Source organism: Pyricularia grisea, chromosome VI (genome assembly GCF_004355905.1).
Source record: "Pyricularia grisea strain NI907 chromosome VI, whole genome shotgun sequence".
Classification (NCBI taxonomy): Eukaryota; Fungi; Ascomycota; class Sordariomycetes; order Magnaporthales; family Pyriculariaceae; genus Pyricularia; species Pyricularia grisea.
The window spans coordinates 14496-30048 of NC_044974.1; positions in this window are offsets into that span (position 1 = coordinate 14496).

Genomic DNA, 15553 nt, shown 5'->3' on the forward strand with positions numbered 1-15553 from the left:
ACGTAAAATAATATTTTTAGAAATTATGGAATATCCGAATAATAATAATAAAAAACCAAATATTCACAAAAATAAAATTATCACTTAATTTACACCGATAAAACGTTATATTATCCGAATTTATCTATTCGAAGGTTTTAAAAAAATTAAATATAATTATTGGAATATATTTACCGTATTAAAATAATTAACCAATTTTCGACGGGAAAATCCAATAAAAATTTGGAAAAACTTTTTTTATAACGTTTTAAACGAAAATTTAAACGACGAAAAAAAATGGTTTTAAACCGTTATAACGCGGAAAATACCAATAATCTTTACAAATACGTTAAAAAATAAATCGGTTTATACGGAAATAACCAATTAATCCAATTTCCAAAATATAATTTGGTGTAATAAAAATAAATTTTTTTTAAAAATCCGGATTTTACGTTTAAAAACCACCCAATATTTAATATTAAATATCCGGAATACCCCCGCGTTTTCTGGGTTAAATATTTCCAAAGTAATTACGAAATTTATTTAAACAAAAAAATTTACCACAATTTCTTTTTTAACGAAAATTAATTACCGAAATTAACGCAATTTATACAACGGAAAAATTACCTAATTGGAAAATTAAAATTAAATTACGAAATAAATAAGTAATTATTTTTACGTTATATAATGAATATCCCATAATATATTATAATTAACCAAGTTTTTTATAATATAAATATATTCGCAATATATATAAAATTTACATATTAACCACAATATAAAATTAATATGTACGGAAATAATAATATTAAATATCCGCATTTATAACCAAAATTATATGGGATCCGAAAATAAAAAATAAATAAACGTTTACAAACGTACGTAAAATATCCACATTATTTAAATATTCGTTCGACAAAATTAAAACGAAAAATAATTTCGCACCAAAAAATAAAAAAAACAAANAATACGAAAACCAATTTTTAAAATACCAAATTCAACGAAAGTTTTTAAAATTAAAACCGATATATTCGATTATATAATCGGAAAATAATTTAACCAGCGAAATAAAAAGAAATTACATTTTTACGTTTTTTTTTTACAAAAATTATATAAATTAAAGTTTAATTACCAAATATATGATAGAAGATTAATGGTTATTGTCCAAATATTCGAAAAATAAAAACCCCAATTATCCGAAATTAAATATAAAATATTAATTTATACGGATTATAAAAACCTAATTTATTTTATCATTTATAAAATATTAAATAAACGATAAATTAAATAATCGGAATTTCCATTAAAATTTTATTTTAAAATTATTTATCGAAAAAAAAACGGAAAACGGCAAAACCAACGTCCTTAATCGGAAACCAAATTACAAAAATATAATACCAAAAAAACACGCGTTATTTTTATAATAAACGAAAACGGAAATCTTTTACCAATATACTGAAATTTTATAATAATAAATATAATAATTATACCAAAAGAATACGGAAAATCCACGAAAATAAAGCCCACGAATATTAAAAAAAATTTAAAATATAAAACCGATTAAAACAGTATTATAATTTCCGAAAAACGCGATAAAAAATACGAAAAACCATTAAAAATTACAAGTTTTGTGCGAAAAACAAATTCGCAAAATATAAACCTTATAAATTATCATTATTATTACCAATTTTTAATAAGGTTTGGCAAATTATTATTATAAATTTTATCGTTGTATTACCATTTTTAAAAAAAACTATTTATACGAGCCAAATATAATAATATATTGATTATAATGGATAAATTTACGAAACATATTTATTTTTTATTATATAAAAAAAGTAACCATACCGAAAAAATCGCCTATATATTTTTACGAATAATTATTAATAATTACGGATTATTAAAAAATATCGTCACCGATAAAAATAAATTTTTTACATTAAAATTTTGGAAATTATTAATAAAACAGTTAAAAACTAATTATAAATTATTAACAATATTTTACCCCCAAATCGACGGATAAATAAAACGGACCAACCAAATATTCGAACAATGTTTAAAATATTACGTAAATTATAAATAAAACGATTAAATACGGTTATTATTCATAATATAATTCGTTTATAATAATTTAAAAAACGAAAATATTAAAATAACCCCATTTTACGCCAATTATAAATTTAACCCTGTAATATACGGAAAACCCAAAATAATTACCACGGTACCACGAACGGATAAATAAATAAACAAATAACGGTAATTATATAAAAAATTCCGATAAAAATTAAAATTCGTACGAAAAGAAATAATAAAATACGCCAATTAATATCGGATAAAAAATTATCCTTTAAAAAAAAAATAACGTTTATTTTATTTAACGTAATATTAAAATATAACGACCCAATGATAAATTAAATTTTAAAATTAGTAAAAAAATAATAATATTAATTATAAATTATCATTACCAAATATTATAAAAATTTACCCTATATTTTATATAATATTATTAAAATCAACACTATATGGTATTAATATACGGAAAATAATCGAAATCGACGCACAAAAAATTTACAAAATAAAACAAATATTCGATTATAAACGTAACCACGGTAAAATAAAATACCTTATTAAATGGAAAAATTATAAATACGAAAAAAATATTTGGAAATTTTTTAACCATTTTTAAAATTGTTAAAAATCACTCCGCCAATATTACCGAAAATTAAAATTACGAACAAATCAACCAAAAAAAGGATAATTTAAAAAAACACCATTTACTATTTTTAAAAATTAAATTTACAAAAGTCCAATCTTGTGGATTAACGTTTAACACCGAAAACCGATTTATAATATTAATATAATTTAAAAAACGTAATTCCAAAACCAAATTTAATTCGAAAAGATTATTAAAAAATAATTTATCGACCCCTAAACGATTTTTTTCCGTAATATTTTTTACCGATAATTTAATATTTAAACGAATAATTTTAATTTTATTACAAAATTAGAAAAAACGTTTCTGTTTACGTAATCGTAACAACCGATTAAATTTTTCGGACGATTTTCGTTATAAACGCGCAATTTCCTATTATATACGGAAAATATTATTTTTAACCTCGGATTTGTATAATTCCAATTTCTTTTGTAATTTAATTAATTTATTAAAAAACCAGGTTAAATTACGAAATAAACTTTACACGCAAAAAAAACCATTTACAATTGGTAATAAAAATGAAAATAACGTCGTATTTCCGACCATAATAAATATATTTACTATATCGAAAATTTAATAAAATTATACGACACGAACAACCACGGGTTTTATAAAAAGAAATACGGTATAATTTCGAAATTTTCGAAAGTAATGGTTTTAACCAAACGTTCGCGGCGAACGGAAAACGCAGAAATTGGGCGGATAAATTGCGACCGTTTTTTAATTTAAAACGATATTGCAATTAACAGGGAAAAATAAAGGAAATTTTAAAAAAAAATAATAGGGGAATAAAATTTATTTATATGGCCACGGAATTTAGTTTTGAAAAAACAAAACCTAATATTACGACCAAAATTGCTATTAATACGATTGGACAAAAATAAAAAAATGTCGGAAATCCAAATAAAATTACCGAAATTTACGAACAAAAAAATAAAAACATAAAATCACGTAATAATAAAATAAAAACCCCTAATCCGATTACCAGGACAGGAATAACCACAATTATTGCCAAAAAAATAATTAACCCAATAATAATTACCCCAAGGTAATTATAATTATTAATATAAAAACGATCACGTTTGGAACATAATTTATATAAAACACGTTTATTATTATATAAATAAATTCGATTTTAAAATTATTTAACAATAATTAAATTTTAATCAACCTTAATATTTATTTAAAACCGATTATAATTTCACCCCAATTATTGAAAATACCCAATTACCCAATTAAGACGCTTAATTGTTTTAACCCATTGTATTTTACCATAAGAACAGGTTACCCCGATACCTTAATCGTAACACTTTGCTATTATATTAATCATTTATAAACCCGCGAGTATTAAATAGTTTGGTAAAACTTTTAAACCCAATACAGGGTAATTAACTCGTGAGTATAAGGTTGGTGGTTGACGCGGTATAAGGTAGTTTCATACGCTAAACTTTCGATTGGTAAGTTTTATATTTGTTAAAATAGAGGAAAATCCAATAACCCCTATTTCAGCGCTACATAATAATACAGTATACACCATTAATAGTAAATTTCTTATATATAAAATAGTATATTATACTTACAAGTATTACTGTTGAATAACGCTTATTATCATACAACTTGAGTTATATTTATTTTATGATTAAATTACTTGTTTAAATAAATTGTTAAAACAATTCTTCTTAAAGGGACCGGAAGGAATACTATAAAATACTTCATATAAAAATTATATGTTTAAAGGTTACTGGCAAATATGGTTGTGGATACTTTTCTCCGGTTTATTAAAACATATTAACACCGTTTTTCGGGTTTTCTTACAGAAAAAATAATAATCGCGGGCTGTTACACCCATTTTAAACAAAGTGTTAAAATTGAAAATTGGAGTAGAAAATTAAATTCCGAGGTTTAATTAAACACAGTTCTTAAATAAACCCTTCTTTTGCTTAAAATCAAAGGGAAAAGAAATTACTTGTAAATTATTACATAATTTGCTATTTTATTGTATTATCTTATTTTACTTTTATATTATAACTCTCTCAATTCATCTGTAAAGATGGGCAAATATAATGTAATAATAAATTGCGAAACTCTTTATAATTAATACTTATCATTTAATTAGCCTTAACACACCACCGACAAATTGCCTCTTTTATTATAAAATATCATACATATTAGCGCTTTTAATCATTAGATATTTAATTTTCACATGAATTAAAAACCCCATCTATAACGAATTTTTCCAGAGATATAGAAGGAGAATATATAACGGATAAATAAAAGCATTTATTAGTTCGTACTAATATGGAACCATTTGACGACGTAAGTAAATTATAATAATTAACGGTTAAAATGCAAAGTAATATTAAATTATATAGTATAATATTACATAAAAGAAAATAGGGAGGGTATTATCGATTATTAATCCCGTAATTAACAACATTGGGATCAAAAGCGTTAATAATAAAAGGAAAGTTAAAAATATTAAAGGTTTATAATAAATAACAATCTGAAATTTTTATAATTATAATAATTATACGCAAGGCATATTTTAATTTAATGAGAAATATATAACGGTGAAATGAAAAACCTTAGTTTTATAACCGGTTTTGGTGTGATATAATCAAATACCTAAATATAATATAAGTAAACACGGAATATATAAATATAAACAAATATGTAAATACCAAACTTTTCATAAAGTATAAGCAAATAAATACCTCTTGTTAAATCGCATAAAGAGGACGAACGTGGTAAGGTTAAAAGGCAATTTGAATAACAGATATATTATTAACCGCTGTAAATACATCCTGGACAAATAAATATAATAACTGTGGCTTTATAAATATCGTCTATTTTTTATATAATGTTTAAATCGCCCTTTTCCCAGTAATTTGGACGCTTATAAACTATTTAAAATATAAAAGAAGAAAAGATTCTAACCCTTATTCTTATTGGAATATTACTTCACATATAACTACACGTTTAATGCCGTCTTATTATATAATTTATAATTATATTTTCGCTAAAGCTATTATTTAATAACTGTTAAGAACGTCTTAAAGAAACTTTATACCATTTATGAACGTGAAAAGGTGCGCCAAATAGCTGAAATTATTGGGTTAAAACGGTCGGTTAGCTTGAATATACGGTTCCTAATAAAAAGATAAATCAAATTTTACGTTTTTGGTTACCGCTGTGCAGGTATATAACGGTTTAACGCAGGTTTAACACGATGTACTATTTACAAACAAAAGTTGGTACGAGAAAAATAAATTAAAACGTGTTCATAATGTTAAAAATGCATATGATTTGTAATTTAAACCAATTAATACCCGTAATATAATTAATATTTAGGCTTAAACTTTTCTCTGCAACTGGTATAACATTCTTTTTATAATAAGTTAATATAATTTTATTTTAATTACGGTCGTATAACTAATAGTTCTTAGGAAAGACAATTAATTTTGAAAATAAAAGTCCCTTAATTTATATTATATGCATTATTTAACTTTATTATACAGTTTTAACACAGATTAATAAGTTTAAAACGGTGCGTAAGTGTACACCGGCGACCAATAATATAATTATATCTGGGTGATATAATATACTTAACCTCGAAAAGTACTTACATTAAAGGTTTGAGAGAAATAAATTACTCACACACCAAATATATACTTTTTCAAATATTTAAATTAAACGTAGTAACATGATGAGAAATACTTGTAAAGTTATATATTACTTTTAACATTAGCGAATAAATAAAATGCCAACGAAAATTTTATATCCTTTTTATTATAGGCCGGCGAGTTTAACAACCGCCATTATATTCAAAAGACGTTCACAGGGTTAGGGTTATTGTGGCAGGGCCTGCGCACAGGGATGGCTCGTAGGCTTTTCTACCCACGAACGTGACAAGGTTTGTTTTTTGCCTTAATATCTCTTTAAACTCATTACTTTTGGTAATAATAGAAATTTTAAAAGCCAAATCCCTATTTTAATATATTTTATAATATTATGATAAATCTCTCCCAGCCACGAGGAACAATTTTGAAGTCTTACGACAAATAAAAATAAATATCTTATAGCGAAAAATACGGTTAAAGAAATAGCGTAAATAAAATTACAAGAGAAACTAGAAAGATTTATACTAAATGGAAATTATAATGTTAACTTTAAATTTAAATATAACATAGCTAATTTCTGGTTTATTTTAGAAAAATAAAATACTCTAATAGCGCGATAACTTTCAAAATTATTTTAATAATCAACTTAACCGCTCCAATTAATATTATCGAAAACGATGAGAATAATATAAGGATAATTTAAAGTTTTGCATATATTACTGCAAATTGTTACGTGAGGCAAGTTGGAGAATAGTTGTTATAATACCATTATAATATTATAAAATCATAAGTTTTAAATAATTAAGTTCTGAAAATTAGAATGTAAGGGGATTATTCTATATAGGTAATAAAATATTAACAGTCGTTTAATTTACATTTATTTACTTATTAAAAGAAACTAACTATTACTCTTAACTGCCTTCTCCTAACATGGATCTTACAAACGTTTTCTAAAATTTGAAAATAAGAAAGTTTTATTAAAAAAGTCAAACGAGACACTATAAAATACCGCGGTTTTTTTCGCTTTAATAAATTAATTCATATAGTAACCCAATATCCTCTTATATGTATTTAAATATCGTGTATAATTAGACTTATATACTGGATAACACATTCGGAATTTAATTTCGAAAAAAAGAAAATATGTATCGGCCCCTGATAATCCTTTTGGAAATATTATTAACGACTTCATTAAATAAGTAAGTTTAAAGTTTATTTTTAAGTTTAGTGAGTAAAATCCGAACAGAGTTATATAACCGCGTTTAACGTAGGAAAACCTGGATATTATAACCGAAGAATTGGGCCGGCATTAACAAGGCCAGGTGGGGTTACACCCCTTCTAACGACACCCGCCCAAAGGAAATTACCGACATGTAGGACCGGGATTATATAAGGAAGGAAAACCACGTAACACCATATTATTGCTAAAGAAGAATAATCTCGGTAATTTGTAAAATCTTAATTGGAAATTACAAACCTAGTAAATTGAGAAAAATGTATTTAAAACCTAGTTTTAATAAAAGGCGTTTATTACCATATAAGAACACTCAATTTTCAAATTATGTAGAAATAATTAAACTTGAATTAACTTTAGTATTTATTCAAACCCCATTATAATTTTATCCCAATTATTAAAAATTAAACGTCTACTTGAATAAAGATCAAATTACTTTAAACCCTTTTATTATGGTATAAAAATAAGTTATCCGACATTTTAATTAAAATATCTTTGTTATTTTTATTCATTATTATATTTTTAAAATATACCGAATAATAACGCTGAAATAAACAATTTTAATAAAGTAACCATTTAAACTCCTTTTATTACCAACGTTCCGGCTAATCTTAACGTTTTATGTTGAGTTATTTTTATGTTCCAAACCGAAAATCGACAGTTTTAAAAATACATAATTGAATAAATAATCAAAATAACACAAATAATATTAAATGGGGTTTTGTTTACCTATTATAATAATATTAGAGGTATCCTGCAAAATGGTTTACGGGAATTGGAACATATTTACATATTGACAAAAATAATCTTAATATTAATGTAAGCAAAGTTATTTACAAAGTTTCGTTTTTAGAAAGCAACACGTTTGCCCAATTTAAAAATAATCTGCGAAATTACTTAAACTAAGGCGAAAATAAGAACCGTAAAATTAGAGCTAACCATGTTTTTAATAATAACAGAAGTTTCAAACATATTTTAGGAGATTATTTGGTAGTTTAAACCAAAAGCGCGTGGCTAAACGTAAATTTACACACTTAATGTAAATTAAACCAATATTTAAATATACTGATAAAGTTTGAGAAATCACCGTTCGTTTATTACAAAGGCCCCAAGATGAAATAATACGTTTTTACAGAGAATTTAAAAGAAAATATAAAGTAAATTGGTTTAAAACCCCATTTAATGATTAAATGAAGCAGATAAATTTATCGGTTAAAGTTAATAACTGGTTTTCCGAATAAAAATTAAAACGACGGGAAAAGTGCACACTGCAAAGCCCAACTTTTGCAATAAAGTAACACCTGGTTTTAATATTAATATCGTAAACCGCCTCGCTAATATAATACCGTTTATAATAATTATAATATACTTATTAGTTTCAATACGACGTGATATATAATTTTGCAAAAAGCCTTAAAATGGCGAATATTATAAATATAATAAAATAATATGTATTTTTAAAAATTGGCTTAGAATGAAAATAGCGTTTCCGGTTTTAGTGAAGGTTTTAAGAACAAACATAAGGAAGCCACGAATATTTAACATGACAAGTCGTGAATGAAAGTAGTTTAATGAGCATAATTTAATACGTTAAACCATTGAATATTATAACAATATAATTTATACTACCGTTAAAATAAATGTAAAATGGTGTTTTATCCAAATGCGATATTTTTGAGTTTTAATAATAAAAAATAAAATATTTGCAGAAATAAAGCAACAAATTAGTTTACACCGACAAAGCGCCATGTTATTTAAATTTAACAAGCTAAAACCTTTTAATAAGATTAAATTTAAAGTTATTATTATAAGCCCACCAAATTTAAATGATTAACCAATTAGTAATAAAAGAATATAACAAGAATTCAAAAAAGCAATTGAAAAATACATACCATGATTTTAAATATATATATTAGAATAAAAGCAAGCTATTTATAAACTTGTAATGGAACAGGCTTTACTTATATAAAAGGATCAAATTATTTAATTTCCAAAGAAATTTTTTCGGGAAACGTAAAATTGAAATTTGGAAATGATTGAAAATGAAATAATAAACATTCGAAACATATACACTTTTTTAGGGCGGACAATTAAAATAAAATCGTAAATTTAATGAGAAATAAACAATTATTATAATTTTCTCCCATAACGCCGCTTATTTATAAAAACCCACAAAATTTATATAATTCGAAATTTATCCAATTATGCGATAAACATTAAATCTTAAAACAATCAGGTAATTATTTTTTTCACCCAACGGTTAATACCTTATAATGTGTTGTATTGTGAAGGGGTAGGCCAACAGCCTTGTAACTGTTGGGTTCCCAAATGGAGTTATTATTAAAGTTAAAGAGTAAAGGTATAGGAGTGTTACTGGTTCGCGCTGAAAGGGTGTTTATATAAGGGAGGGTCACGTATGTCTCCGTCGTCCTAACACGTTATGTGATACGTGCATTCAGCACGAATCCGTTACATGTATTTAGTTTAACATTTTATTATGGAAATACATTCGCAATATTTGTAAGATTTACATGTTTTCCAGAATTAAAAACTGGTATATACGCAAATAATAATACCAAATACCGGTATTTATAATGAATATGGTTTAAGACCCCCGATTGAAAAACAAATGAACATCCCCGAGCGTATATAAAATATCCGTGGTTGTAATATAATATTTTAACCTAGTTAAAATAAAAATAATTATACTCCCCGAATTTAAAAAAACAAAACACCATTATATAAATCCAATTAATTGACAAATTGAAATAATTAAATTATATAAAACACCGGACGGTAATAATAAAAGCGGAGTAAGAAATTTAAATGTTACCCAAAATATAATAATAAAATAAGAATATGGATATTTTCATATATAATTTGATAATAAAGTTGCATGTAAAAATTAAAATAATATAATATTATTTAATAAAATAATACCCAAATTGTAACGCAAAGACGAATATTTTAATCATTAGAATAAATTCTATTAATTGCACACCGTGGAAATAGGGAAATCGTATGCGGGAATAGAATTACCGAAATAAAGCCCGTACATTTTTAAAAGGACAATTACGAACGAAAGAAATACGTTTTTGTGGACATTACGGAAATGAAAAATAAAAACATAGTTTTAAAAATTCCTGGGTTTCAAAGAAAGTAATTCTTTTATAAATTAAATAGTGGGTAAGGCTTAAAGTGAAAAACAACTATTTAAAAACACTCTTCAGCGTTAAATGGCTTACTTTAAAAAACGTAAAAGGCTGAAGAACAAAAATAAAACAAATAACGTATTTATAAAAACGATTAATTTTAAAGTTAATATTGGAAAAGAAGAATTATTTACATATTAAAACCGAGTTAATTACATAACACCAAATATGAAAAACAGCCCCAAAACGGGAAAGCTTTAAAAGAAATAACAGGTTTACATGAAATTATTTAACCAAATATTTTAAACGGAATTACTCGAATTTTAATTTATTCGACTACAAAATACTAATTGAAAAAGGTCGAGTTGAAGTTTTATAAAGTATTGGTCTTAATCCAACATATGTAAAATTATCAAACAAACGTTTTGTAAAATATTTTGAAAATTATTATATTAAATTAAAGCTATTTCTAATAAAGTGCCCAGTTTTTCCGTACCAAAAAAGTAAGATTATAAGTATCCGTAATTTATGAATTATAATACGATATTATAATAAAAGGTTATGACCAATTCTTATTAATAGAAAGACTTTCGAAATAAATATTATTAAGTATAATAGTGTAAGATGTTAAGTTATAAAAGAATATTTGATTTAATCCGTGTTGAAAAAACGCGAAAAATTAAAAATAACGTCTCATATTAGACGATAATATTATGAATATTTGATAATACTTTTCTATTTGACCAATACTTTCTACAGATTTCCAAATTATGTTTAAGCAGGTTATTTAAAAATGTGTAAATATTTTCAATGTTATTTATTTGGACCATATTTGTATTTTTCCCCAAAACATGTTGGAAAAATATAAAAAATACCCGTTCATATAATTCAAAAAAAACTATATAACGTTATATTATTCATTAAATTGCCAAAGTTCTTTTTAATAATAAGTAATTTGATTTGTAAGCGATCGTTCTTAAAGAAAGGGAAATAAAAATAAGAAATTTACATAATAGAGACATAACTTTAATTATTAAACTTAAAATAGGTCCGGCATTTTTTAAATTTGTAAGTTTTTACAAAAGATTTATTGAAAAGCACGACATAATTATTATTTTATTCACCGATATAACCAAAAAGATGAAAATTCCAATGCACCAAATAAACGCAATTGCCTGAAAATTTATTTCTAAAGTAAGAAATCCAACAAAAGTATACAAAATTAAAACCAACATATTAGATCATATAATCGAAAATTTAACGGGTAAAAGAAAAGTGAAAAATTATTTTTATGTACTTTTGCTTATAAAAAATATATGATGTAAACTTTATATATTAAAATCAAAATAAATAATTGATAATTTCTGTAGGAATAATTAAAAAATAAAGGTGATAATTATCCACGATTAAACATAAAATATTAATTTACACAAATTGTAAAGATTAAACCCATTTTACCAGAAATGAGATATTAAATAAGTAGTATATTGAATAATTAACACTTTTATTATGATATTATTTTATAATTACTTACCAAAAAAATAAACACGGTTAAACCGGCGCTCAAATTACGAAAACTTAATATTAAAAAAGTAGGGGTTATTTTTATTATATATAAAAACGAAAACCTTTTACTTATAAGACCCAGATTTTGTAACAGTAAGTACGGTTATTACACCAGAAGGAATATTAAGAATCCACGAAAATAAAGCCTATAAATGTTAAAACTTCCCAAAATATAAAAGTGGTTAAACCATATTATAATTTTAAAAATACAATAATATATATAAAACACCATTAAATATTACAAGCTTTACAAAAAAGATGAATTCGAAGATAATAAGGCACGATTATAACCCACAAGGTAGTACCCTTACAGTAATTTAACAAAACGAAGATATTAAAATTACCTTATTTTACGCCAATTATGGATATACCTTTACAGTGTACGGAAAACTGAAAATAAAAACGACGGTATCACGAACAGATATATAAACGAGCGGATTAGGATATTTATATGATTAATTTAACAAAGATTAAAGTTTATATAAAATGTAATAAAAAGATACGCTGATTAATATTAGATTTAAAAGCGTTCCTTTAAAAAAGGAATAACATTTTTTTACTTAATATAATATTAAAACATAAGGACCTAATAACAAATTTAACTTTAAAAATTTGGTTTTTTTAAAATCGATGCAAAAATTAGCGAAGCTGATTATAAACAGTTATTACCAAGTATTAATAAGGGTTATTTGAAGTTATACGCATTGTTATTAAAATTAGTGTTATACGATGTTAATATATAATAAATGAGCGGATTTAAAGCGGAATAAACTTACGAAATGGAATATATATTCCATTATAGACGTAATTACGGAAAAATAAAGTATTTCATTGAAACAAAAATAATAAACATAAAAGGAATATATACGAAACTTATTAAGCATTTATAAAATTAATAGAATTTGTTTTGTTAATATAATTAAGAATTAAATGTGCGGATAAATTAGCCAAAAAGGGTAATTTAAAAAATTGGTATTTGTTATTTTTCAAATTTAAAAACCGATCATAATTTGAAATTATATTATTAAATAAACCTATTTAAAACACCAATAATGTTTTTATAAAAAATAACAACGTTAAAAAACAGATAATTAAATATACATTACGTAAAAGTACTTATTTTAATTGATTACAAAAAGCTTAAAAGACATTTTCTAAAAGCCGAATTCCAAATAAAATTGGAATTCGATAAAAAGAATTTTAAAAATATTTCAAGAAAGATGTTGGTTAATAGCCGTTGTTTTTTTCTTACCTTTTCGCATTATATACAATTTAACCTTTTTAAATTATTTTTCCAAATTGTAACATTATGTTTTTTGCAAACGGACAGGTTTTATTTTTTTTTCAATTTCTATTATTCCGCCCAAATATTTCTGCCCAAAGTACTTATTTTAATAATAAATTTTGGTATTACCATTTAAGATGATATGATTAAATATTAAGCGTATTTAATACGTTAACCCTAAACCAATTATTGCAAAAGTTTTTAATATATTAAAAGAAATCCTATGGCGAAATAATATAGAGTATTATATTATAGAATTCCCAATAAAAATAAAAATATATATTTACGGACGAAGGAAAAAAAGCGCAAAAATTAACTTAACGACTTTTTATGAACGAGGGATTAAGCTTTAATTTAGTTATACTATTAAATACAACGTACAAAATTAACAAAAAAAATCTAAAAACAGGTATTAAAAAAACACAAATTCTTTACAGACAAAATAATTTGGCCAAGGAAATGGAGATTTAACATTACGACTAAGAAGGCCAGGTGGGATTATATTCCTTTTAATGATATTTGTCCAAAAGGATTTACCGACCGATAAAACCAGAATTATTTAAAAAAAAGGAAATTACATAATATCACGTAGTTATTAAAAAATAATTTCGGCACTTTATAAAATTTTAATTAAAACGTTATAAACCAAATAAATTAAAATAATTATATTTACAATATAATTTTTACGGAATATGTTTACTACCTTATAAATATATTCGACTTTAAAGCTGTTTAACAGTAATTAGTATTGCGGATTCGCGCTCGTTGCACATATTATATAAGACGCCACAATATTAAGAAAGCCACATAACCTTATTATATATTAACGCCTTCCATACAGAATATACGATAAATTTTCACCTTTACTTTTAGATTTTTATAATATTTTTATTCGGTTATTAAACCGTCGTTCGGCCGTTGATTTACGCCTGAACATTTATTAAAATTTAAGTCTTTATTTGTCTATAAATTTAACTTTGACCGCCGAAAACACCGTTTTAATTACTGAAACCGTTTTTCAAAAAATGTGGTATATTTTTTAATAAATAGCAAAAAGGATATAATTTTTACAATTTAACGATTTTTATACCGTGGGCCGTGGGCAAAATAACATAAACCGCGTTACCGCCGCGGTAAAACAATTTTGGCAATATTTCGTTATATAAGAATTTACTAAACTTGTTTACGGTTTAATATTACTTGACAAAAATATAAATTTTGGCGAAATGTATATTTTATCGATAATTACCGCGATTAATACGAATATCTTTCAACAAATTTAAGATCCGCCGTTTAAAATACTATTTGTCTTTATCACAAAATTAAGGGTAAAAATGGAATTTACGGGTATGTTAGTTTTTGAAACATTTAAAAAATGTATTCAAAATACGTTTTTATAAGCATATTTTGATTTGAACCAATTTTAAAATATAAAGAATAGAAGCGGATTAACTTTTCACTTCATTTATTACAATTTTGGAAAATGTTTTTAATGATGATAGGGAAATTATTTTGGTCGGACAAAATACTAATTAACTTTTCGCGTTTTAAAATTTTAACGCGCATTAAATAACGTGCGTATAATACAATACCGCAGATAAGTTATATTTCAACGTAATAAAAGTTTCCAGCCAAATAATGGAAAATTTGGGTATTTCAAATTTGGGAAAATATTATAATTAATACCGCGTTTATATCATTATAACACTATAATGTACGGGTTATAAAACTTTTCAAATAACGGACGTAAACATTTTAAGCGTTGAAAAATTAGTTTCAGTGAACAAGAATATTAACACGAACGCCACACAGCCCCTGTAAAAACAAAACATAAAATAAAATAACGGGTTGTTTAAACTTTCCAAAATAATACCAATTTTAGCGTAAATCGGGAACGTATATTCGCTGCGGTAATACCGTTTAGCAAATATAAATTATAAATTAGTAGCCTTAATACGTTTGTTTATAATAATAATGTCGGCGATGAATACGAATTTCTTGATT